Source organism: Dermacentor variabilis, chromosome 9 (assembly GCF_050947875.1).
Source record: "Dermacentor variabilis isolate Ectoservices chromosome 9, ASM5094787v1, whole genome shotgun sequence".
NCBI lineage: Eukaryota > Metazoa > Arthropoda > Arachnida > Ixodida > Ixodidae > Dermacentor > Dermacentor variabilis.
Genome location: NC_134576.1, coordinates 3,616,055 through 3,626,153, shown reverse-complemented (window position 1 = coordinate 3,626,153; position 10,099 = coordinate 3,616,055). Strand labels below are relative to the sequence as shown.

Here is a 10,099-nt window from a genome sequence, read left to right as displayed (position 1 = left end):
CCCGAAACTATTTTAGTTGTGTGTTACCTACACGTACACAGCATCTCTTCTCGAATGGTTACTCAAAAAAGCTTCATGTCACCATGCTATATAAAGAGCTGCAAGTGGTTAAAAATTACCCTTCTCTAAAGCCTTTCCTCTCCAATGTCACTTTTATTCTATGTGGCCTTGGCTATGTCCTGCCTCATTGGACACGACATGGTACAGTGACAGTAGTGTTGGCTACTTGCAGTTTACTTGAACCTAGTGTGTCCCTGTGTCACTTAGAGATGCAGCTTTTTTTGTTATTGCGGTGATGATGGCCTCAAAACGAAGTTTACATAGAGCGCTTATTGTTTTGTACAGTGTGCAGTCGCGGTAACTTACTCTCTGCACTCACCTGCAGTACAAGAATATAAGTGCAATAGGTACAGTGCAAGTTTCTGCCACCACATGTACCCCTCTGCTGCTTTGCTTTGGTTGCTGTCGTCACTGTGCTATTGTTAAACATTATTGCATTCTTTTTCGCTCTTTGCCTGCACATCTACAGCCTGGCACATCTATAGCAAAGCCCTGCTTTTTTGGAGAAACTCTCTAATTCATACCTTCCCTACCACACACATACAAATGTACTATCGACCCAAAAAGTTAACGAATGAAGGGATCTCACAAAAAGCTGAATATCTCCGCAGCCTCAAAACGAAGCCTGGTATTCCCATTTCCAGCCTCTACTAGTATATGCGAACATTGTGATGTACGGTTTTACTGGTTACTTTTAAAGGCTGCTCGGATATTTAGCGTTTTCTGAGATCCCGTGGTCCGTAAACTTTTTTAGTCGATAGTATGTGTGTAGACAACAGTGGCAGACAATCTGCTATCTCAGGCAAGTCTACCACTGGACTCAAGAAACATCTACATGTCTTACATTAGTGTGTTTACTTTTACAGGTACATCAATTACTATGCCTTCATATCCTACTAAAATAAGCTTAATGAGGAGGCTTGCTTTGTGTATTCTTAATGATGTCATGTGGGAAGCCAATCCGCTTCATGAAAAAAGATCACTTGTTCGTTCTACTAGAGGTGGCTCAAAACCTCGGGAGTGGTGCCTCTGTGACATCTAGCAATGGTGATGTTTAATACCTAATAATTACACAATTGATGCAGAATACCTAAATTTTATTTCATCATTCATCATTAGTACAGAAGGAGGTCCCGAAGTTACAAAAACTGTCAGTGGGACCTATTAGTAGTTTAACAATATGGTAATTAATACATTATGGCAACATAGCAGTGATACACATCAGAATACACGAAGTTAATGAAGCAAGTAATCAAATACAAGGAAGGTGCTTACAAATACAAGCAAATGAAATAGATGCTGCGTATAAATAAATAAAAATGTAGTAATTAGCACGTTATGGAAACATAGGGATGACACATATCAAAGAACACAAGGTCAATGTAAGAGATAATTAGAAACAAGAATATGCTTACAATATGCAAAGTACAAGTGAAATATATACTGTGCGACAAAAAACTTAAAATTTCTAAAAATAAGGAAGGAAAAAATAAAGACAATGGGATATGGAGAATAAAAGCGATACATTAGGCAAATACAGAAGCACTGGAAGTGGTAAAATAAATTTGTATATAATATATGTTCATAGTAATGAGTCTGTAGCCAGTAGTGTCGATAGTAAATATTTCTTCATATCTCTCTTGAATGCTAATGTTTTGCAGCAGGCTTTAATATGGGGTGGTTTAATTTAGTGTTTAATCGCCATAGAAGAGCAGTAAACATTGACAATTAGTGTTTATTTGAGGAAGGAAAGAATTGTTAGAGGAATATCTCGTATTGTTAGTGTTGGTAAGAGCAGATATATTAAATGCTGAACCCTTGATCATCACCAGTAGGTGCGCTACTGACGGTGCACTTACACAAAACTCAAAATAATTTCAGAGCCCTGGAAACGAAGCTTTCTTTTTTCCCTACTCGTCAGGTGTTTCACAATCTGCACTGATGGCGTTCTTCTCGAGTATGGCTGGAGTACATATTTGTGCTGTGCAAATGTTCAAAATGTCAAATGTAAATCAAATAGTTGTTGACCATTTGACTTGTATTCAATTGGAGAACACGCAATTAGAAGTGATCAAATCTTCCTTTCTGTCAATAATTACACATACTGGAATCTTTAGGGAGAAAGTCAGGTGCATGTGGTGACCATTCTCAAAGGGAACTGCAGTTCCTGAGCGGACATATACAGCAGCTACTTTTTTGCTTTGCTTAGTAATTTCTAGTCGCGCAGTAAGGATGCCTCGCCTTTAGGCAGCCAACGGATTTGTTTTCTCAATTGAGGCTGTAAAAATTATCATTTGGACAATGTGAACATGTTCCTGATGTCATCTTGGTGCGGCAGATACTATCACCTTTCAGTCACTCTCATTTACAAACTTATCAGTTGGCCAGAAGCCTGGTTTGACTGGCATTACATGTGTCAAACAATCTAAAAAACATCTCTTCTAAAGCTTTCCGCGGTTTCTTTTCCACCTGTCGAGTTTCAAAATCCACCATAATGCCTTTGGCATTGTGTGCTGCTAATCCCAAGGGCGCGGAATCAAATTCCGACTGCAGCAGCTGCATTTCCACGGGGAAGAAATGCAAGAACACCTGTTTACCATGCATTGAGTGCACATTGAAGAATTCCAGGTGGTCAAAATTAATCCGGAGTCCCCCACTATGGTGTGTCTCATAATCATGTCGTGGTTTTGCACATAAAACCCCAGACTCACCTCTTGTGTTCTCTGTAAGTAGCATTGGTTACACGCATTTAAGGCCATACTGCTCCACTCAAGGCCCATATGTAGTAGGGGTTTTCATATTCTGATATTTCTGGATAGAATTAAATATGGATATTTGACGAAACTGACCTATTGATTATTGAATAACAAATATGTTCACATTTCAGAAAAGTGTGGAGTATTTTTGAAAAAAGAAAGAAACTTTACATTGCAAGGGTGAACTTTTAACATTGTTGGTACAACATTTTTTTATTGCTTAGCGCAGAAACCATAGACAAGACAGACGAGAGAAGAGACACACACAATTGGTACTTTCAACGATTTATTGGAAGTTGGATCACGGGTTTATACAAGCAAGCATTTGCTAGCATTCTTGATAAACCTGGCCAGATTGATGTTATATTCCTGTATTGCAGACAGAAAAGCATTTGAGCTTGTTTGACACTCTAAACTAATTGAGAAGCTCGAAATCACAAATCTTCTGCCATACTTAATTGGCTGGATCTCTGCATACTTAACTAAGCACAAACAATTCGTCAGCATAAGCGATTGCCCTTCCCATGAAGTGCCAGTTACTTCCAGTGTTCCTCAAAGCAGCATGCTTGGCCTCTTGTCATTTTTAATATATATTAATAATATAGAAGTAGTCAGTCGCCCCTTTTAAATAAAGTTGTTTGCTGATGATTGTTTTTTATTTAATGAAATACATTTCTGTGAGCCCAAACTTCTGTTATTTCAATCTCAAAATTGGCCTTCGTCGGATAATTCGAACCTCACTGGTCAGATTCGCCCAAATACAGCTGTGTTATGCGCTGAAGCATATGCAACCTACTGTGGTGAAGCATACCAAGAATGGAAAAGGGCCACTGTCACAGGACATAGCACGTGTTCCTTGATTATACAGGCATGCAGTCTCCTGTCACAGTAGGAGCACCTAGCCACCTAATAAGCATACTGGCAGCCATTCAGAGCTGCTTCTTACGTTTCAGTGGTGATTTGAGTCCTTTTTCACCTTCCATGCATGTCTCGTATATGAGACCATTAATGAAGCCTAGTACATGTTCTTTAAGTAAATGTGCCATGCACAGAGAAGTGGAAAACAATCGTGTTTTGGGAAAGCTAGCAAAAAGGAAGTCAGTAAGTTGAAAAAACTGCGATAAGCCGAGGAGATGTTAAAAGCCAACAAAAGAGGGTGAATATATCAAACTCTGAAGGCCTGCCCATACACCTATTAGGCGTCTTGGTGCTCATACTGTGACTGGAGACTGCACATGTGCATGTACGTAAATTAGGGAACACGTGCTGTCTTGCAACAATGGCACCTTTCCCTGCTTGGTATGGTTCTATGCATAACATGGCTGTATTGCAGTGAAGCTAACATTAAGAAAAATAGTAAACTGGGCGAGCTGGTAGCTGTTGATCGTTGCAGGTGTAGCGCTAAACTGAAACGCGACCAAAGTTAATTTTAAAGGCAAATACTGCAAAGTGAAGCAATGGCATGTTTCAATGTTTTTTATGCCTTTTGTTTAATTCGACCAGTCTCAATGGTCCCGTCAGGATCGAATTAACGGGCATGCCTCATAATCAGAACTGCTTTTGGCAAGTAAAACCCCAGAAAGATGATCAAATTAATGGAAGTCGACTGTATATATGGCTCATGAGTAGAGCCACACTGTCTAAAACAGGTACAACAAGAAAACACCAAGAAACCTAAATGATCCATTGCAAATGCAGTCAACTTTCATGGCATGTGCAAATAATGTAACTTTCTCACGGACAATGATAGTGATAGTTTGCTGATACATTGGTCAGCGGCCGAGAGGATTTGCCCAGTTTATACTATTAATATTACACACTTATGCTTATCCCTGTATATAACAGCGGTGTCATTTAGAAGAGGGCGACATGGACATGTATTGCAATGCAAAGCAAGAAAATCGTCACCTGGTACACTATATTTCTGTGCTCTGTTAAGTGCTCATTAATGCATCTTCCGGTTTGGGCTACGTAGCATCTACGGCATGACAGTGGAATAAGATAGACCACTCCTACAGCCCATCCGACGAACTCATCTTTGCGATTCTACCACAAACCGGCTTTTTTGTCCTTATTGGGTTAGTGGTTTTACACAAGGTGCTTAGCTTATTTGGAGCTGAAAAAGCACCCGCACGTTACCTTGGCTTCCTATCTTTTTCAGGCTATGTGATATCTGGTGCATATACGGAATCACAGTGGTTTTCACCTGGTCACAGCTGCTAGCTCTTGCATTTGCATGGAGGCATCGTCTCGAACGTTCCTGTTTGAGCAGCCTTTCTGCCACCGACACCAACACGTGGTTAGGACAACCAGCCTGTTGCTGGAAATTGGTTTTCATTAGGACGTTTTTGAAACACGTTAGTTACGAAGGGTGTAAGATTGGGTTTGTTGATAAATTATGCTTCAAAGTCAGGCTAACAGCGCAAAGCCACCAGAAGGGATAGAAGAGAGAACGGAGCGCTGAACTTCCAACTGTTTATTTTCTTTTCAGAAAGCATCGCTATTTATACAGTCACACAATAGCCCACCAACCATACTTAGAACGCCACGACAAAGCCACACAAAATTCAACGTGGTGATAGCCCGAGGTGTCTGATCTCCTTGTCAGTGAGAGCGATAGAGGGGTGCTGATGCAACCATCCTTTAAACATAGAATTTCTCCCGCTTTGATTATCTCACGTGTAACACGGTCTCCGTGTTTTGCAACGATAAAACATTTTTTGAATTTCGGCCATCATCCACATGCGCAGTAGTGGGCAGAAAGCCATCCCTATTAGTTAGTTATGCCCCTCTTCACCAAATTCAAATGGGCTGAATGAAATTGGAGAAGGGGTTTCTTAGCTCATGGACTGTAAGCCCAGCAAGTCCTACTATCAGTAAAGATGAACTGAAAGTCAAGAAACTGAAACGTATTGCACTTCAAAAGTCACTTCAAGAGGTCTCAAACACTCCCAAGAAATCTTAGACATCAGGACATTTTTCTAGAAAACTATTACTAGGGAAATCCAGAAACACTAAAAAATTGTTGACAAATCTAAAAGCTCGCTGAAAAACTGTTAGTCCCGTGAGGTGGTCATATATGTGCCTATCTAATTGTGCTAAATATAAATTGCTAAAGACGGGAGCCAGACACAACCCTATGCAAATGCCTTTCTTCTGCAGATTCAGCCTATTCTTCCACTGTGCAAAGGTTGACGACATGTAAAAACACCATAATTCTAAATACCCTTCTACTGAAACAACCTGCTTCCTGTGAAAACCTTACAGCGCCATATTTGTCAATACAATCCTCGACACATTGGATAAGGTCATTGAGCAGGATAGAATAATATAATTCTTTGACCTTAGCTGAGAAGGCCTTGAAGCCCTTTTTGCCGTGAAACCTAACAAAATCAAGGATTCGTCAGAACCTTTTACAAGAAACTGGTCATCAATCTCTTTAACATTCAGCTTTGAAACCAGGTACAGGGCAGCTTGCTTCTGCCAGGTACCCCTTTCAGAAATTATGACCTGAAAAGGAACATCCTCCTTGTGCACTTACTAAAAATTACATCTCTCAGCTTTTCCTTAGTTTATCGAGATTCAACTTTCTGTAAATTTCCCTTGGTTTTGCTGCTACTTTCATAAGTGATACATCCTTGCACTCATTGAACACTGCAGAAATTGCTTGACTGGCTTTTTCCAAGAAACATTTAAAGGAAAAAACTGCAAAACCACCCTCTTTGTCAGCTGGTATGACACACAATGAATTACTCTTCAGGTAAGACTACACATTTTACAGGTAACTTAGAAGGTTGGGGGCTTACATCATAACAGGGCATCTAAACCTTCCGAGTTCATCCTCACACCATCTTCTTGCGGGGCTCTTCTGGGCACTTTACTTATGACGGACAGGGAAGTTCCGGTTTAGTCCAGCTGGTAGCTTGGGCAAATTTTGGACCGAGGCCAAGAACTTTGCACACACTGTTGGGAAGGATGAAACCTTCAGAAACGTAGACATCACTTGTTGCTTTCTGTCAATCCTTGTTCACGTGAGCCCGTAGTAGTCTTATTTGAGGTTGTCAAAGGAACTTGGTGACCTGATCAGCTAAGTGCAGGTGCCTCCACAGAAGATTCCTTGCAACGCACAGCTCATACTGATCAAACATCTGCACGCTGAGATAATCTCTGTGGAGACACGCCTGCTGAAGTCGTTCAGCACATACAATCTTAAAATTCTTTTTCCGTGACCGACATCCGAATGGTGCGAAACCAGTAAACAACGATTTTATATCTTGTGGCAGCTGCTTGTTATGAATACAGAACCTTAGGACACACGTGCTGCTGGCAGCCGTGGCAATGAGGGCAATAGTATGCCCAGAATCCCGAGGAACATATTGAAAAAAGCCTGTTGTACTAGAAATGAAATCGACAAGGGTGGCAATATGGGCTTGTTGGTCGGTCATCATGGAATGGTATCTGGGTAGTGCAGCAAAACACGGACACAATAAAAGAAAGCTAGAACTACCTGTGAGCACATATGTATGCACAAGTGCATGGTTGAATAAACTCACAGGTGTTTAATTTCTCTTCTTCTGTTGCTACTTTTTCTTGCATTTTGATTGCTACATATATTGTAATTCCCGCAAAAAGCATCAGCTGGTAGTCACCACTGTATTTTGTTATGCAATCTTAGCATCTCAGCGCGCCTGAAGTCGAAATTGTTGCCTAGGCAAACTATCGCCGAAGTGGAACGTTTCAGAATACGTCCCCAAGTATGTGCACAAATACTTCACTGAAAAACATTTCAGGCGTATCTTTGCTTTGTTTTTACTAAAATTTCGCAGCAACACAGCATTTCTTTACTCCAAGTTATTTATGAATCACTAGATGTCATTATCTACGTCGTTCATACGTACTTTAGGCAGTGAAAACGGCACACCCACCTGCGAGCTTCTCCGATACCGACGTGTCTGTTATAAGGCGATGATATATATATTATTCTGGACAAATCGGGCGAAGCCAACATGCTAAGCATATAATGAACGATGAGTACCAACAAATGGGATCTTTATTTGAAATCGAACTAGAACTGAAGCAAACGAAAACGCAGGTTAAGATTACGGTAGATTACGGTAGAGATTACGGTTACGGTAGTACTCATGTAGTGATTTCAATACCACTTTTCATCAGGCCTATAAGAAAGTGGCGGTCAGATGCAGCTGTATACCGATAAAGCATGTAGTTAAATTACAAATATTGCCCTTGCAACGAAGGTCGGCGCAAGCTGGCTGAGAGGGTTTGCTTACCTCCAGAGATGGCGCGTATACAAAGACACACACGCATCGATGCATGACTTTCTAGAGGCTCCACAAATACTCACAGCATCTATTCAATGACATTGCGTTATGCATAACGGCACACGAAAGCTTCGAGACTCAGCTGCGTTAGTTACGCCAACTTCGAAAAGTAAACAGGAAGCTGCCATGGCACTTTTTGTAGGAAGCAGGTGGCGCTTCGTGCATCAGAAACCGAAACAGAAACTAGCAAAGCCAATCTTTTTTTTTTTTTTGTAAGCGTTAATCTCGTTCTCAGCGTTCGGAAGTTATTCTATTAGTTTGTTGCAGGGCGTCCGTGTCATTGAAAGATTCAGTCCCAGTTTAAATGGTTTAAATTCTTCAAACAGTTTGTATTTTTTGCACCGCCAGTACACAGAAGCGTTTTATAACGATCTTTATTGATAAATCGATATGTGGCCATTGTTTATTGCGTTTTGAAGAGCACTCGCTTCGTCTTTCCAACAAGACTCGTAGGTTCGGCGCTCCGATTTGCATTTAAGGTGAGCTTTTGATAGCCTTGCTTTATACATTTACGCGCTGTAGATGCGTTGTGACGCCTTTCAGTAGTTTGCGACGACGCAGAGTATAACAGCGGAGTCCGGCTGTTTACCTTTAACATGATAAATGAAGCAAAACCTCGGTAGTGCATCGTAAATTTTTTCTAAACGCAATGCAGGCACCACTCATACCGTTAAAGCATGACTGTTCAGAAGCATTTGTAGCAGCTCATTTGTCACTACGTTGGAGCGACAATATTGCTCATCTGCCGCTTTACCTTTCTTTACTGCTCCGTATTTTTGTGTATTCGGATATTTTAATTTTATGCAAACCACCCCTTCCGTGTGAAAAAGAAAGGAATTTAAGGAAAGGAAGATGCAACAGTTGCAAGTAAGGTGCAACAGTTGTGTGAAATAAATAGTGCTTTACCAACATCTGTAGTGACCTGGTGATCGTGCGCCTTGGGTGAATTCATTTTGTGTAAAAATGTGTTCCGGCTACTTAAAAAGTAAGCGTGACGTTGTGGCATCAACTGCTATCTCTCTTGTTGAATGAATTTTTGACAATACGTCATTGTCATGGTGCCGAGGCAAAACACAACTGAAAGTCACCTTGCAACCAAAACGTTGCCTTTCAACATACGACAGGAACACATAAACAAAACATTAGTGTATAAACAAAACATTACTGTAGTTGTGAAAATGAGAGGCAGCTGTGATGGATATAAAAGAGCATAGTATGCTTGCAATACCTAGAAATTTTTTAAGGATGAAATTTCAGTACTTAAAAACAGTGCATAAAAGTAGAGCACTGCATGGACACTTTTCCCTGGCCTGACCCGAGCCAGTACCATGCACTGGTCCACCCTTGTCTAGCTCGGCTAGGTTTGTCCAGTTAGCCCTTGAGCCTCAGTGTAGCATGATCCACCTCTCTGTTATGAAGATGCCAACTGCACACATATTTGCTAGATACAAATCTTGCTAAGCAGTTTTCCACTTGCGTTGCTGCCGACAAGTGGCAAAAAAAAAATTGATTTTTGGCACCAGTGAATAATTTGCCGCCTTGTATTACTTTAGCTGTGGTCATAGTAATGCAAGCACAAAAATAATTTAGAAAATTTCTCAGAGCAACGAAATTAACTGACATGGAAGGAAATAAATTATGGATATACATTCACCAATTATGTTGCACGTTAAGGTGTAGTCCAACCGACTAATGGTTTCCATTTAATTTCTTTATTCATTGTTCAAGCAAGTTGAATGAAGTTCTGTAATTCATTGCATAATTACATCAGCATGAATGAATTCTTTATTGAAAGCTTTCTTCAATAAATACTTGAAAGGGGGCTGCTGCGAAATTTCTCATTGGTGAAGGGGATTTGGAAAACAGAAAAAAATGTAATGTCTCACCACAATGTCGATGGGATCGGTGGATGAACAGGCGACCAGAGTGCGGTGGCTCCGGTTT

General features: G+C 40.6%; 1 long non-coding RNA gene across 1 annotated transcript; it reads right to left on the bottom strand.

Annotated features, from left to right (window-relative positions):
• Positions 1 to 1,140: 1,140 nt before the first annotated feature.
• On the bottom strand, positions 1,141 to 8,268 carry LOC142558258 (uncharacterized). Its single transcript, XR_012823003.1, has 2 exons — positions 8,105 to 8,268; positions 1,141 to 6,779 (listed from the first exon to the last, which is right to left on the bottom strand). It is a non-coding gene; the product is annotated as an uncharacterized LOC142558258 (long non-coding RNA).
• Between the last annotated feature and the right edge of the window lie 1,831 nt (positions 8,269 to 10,099).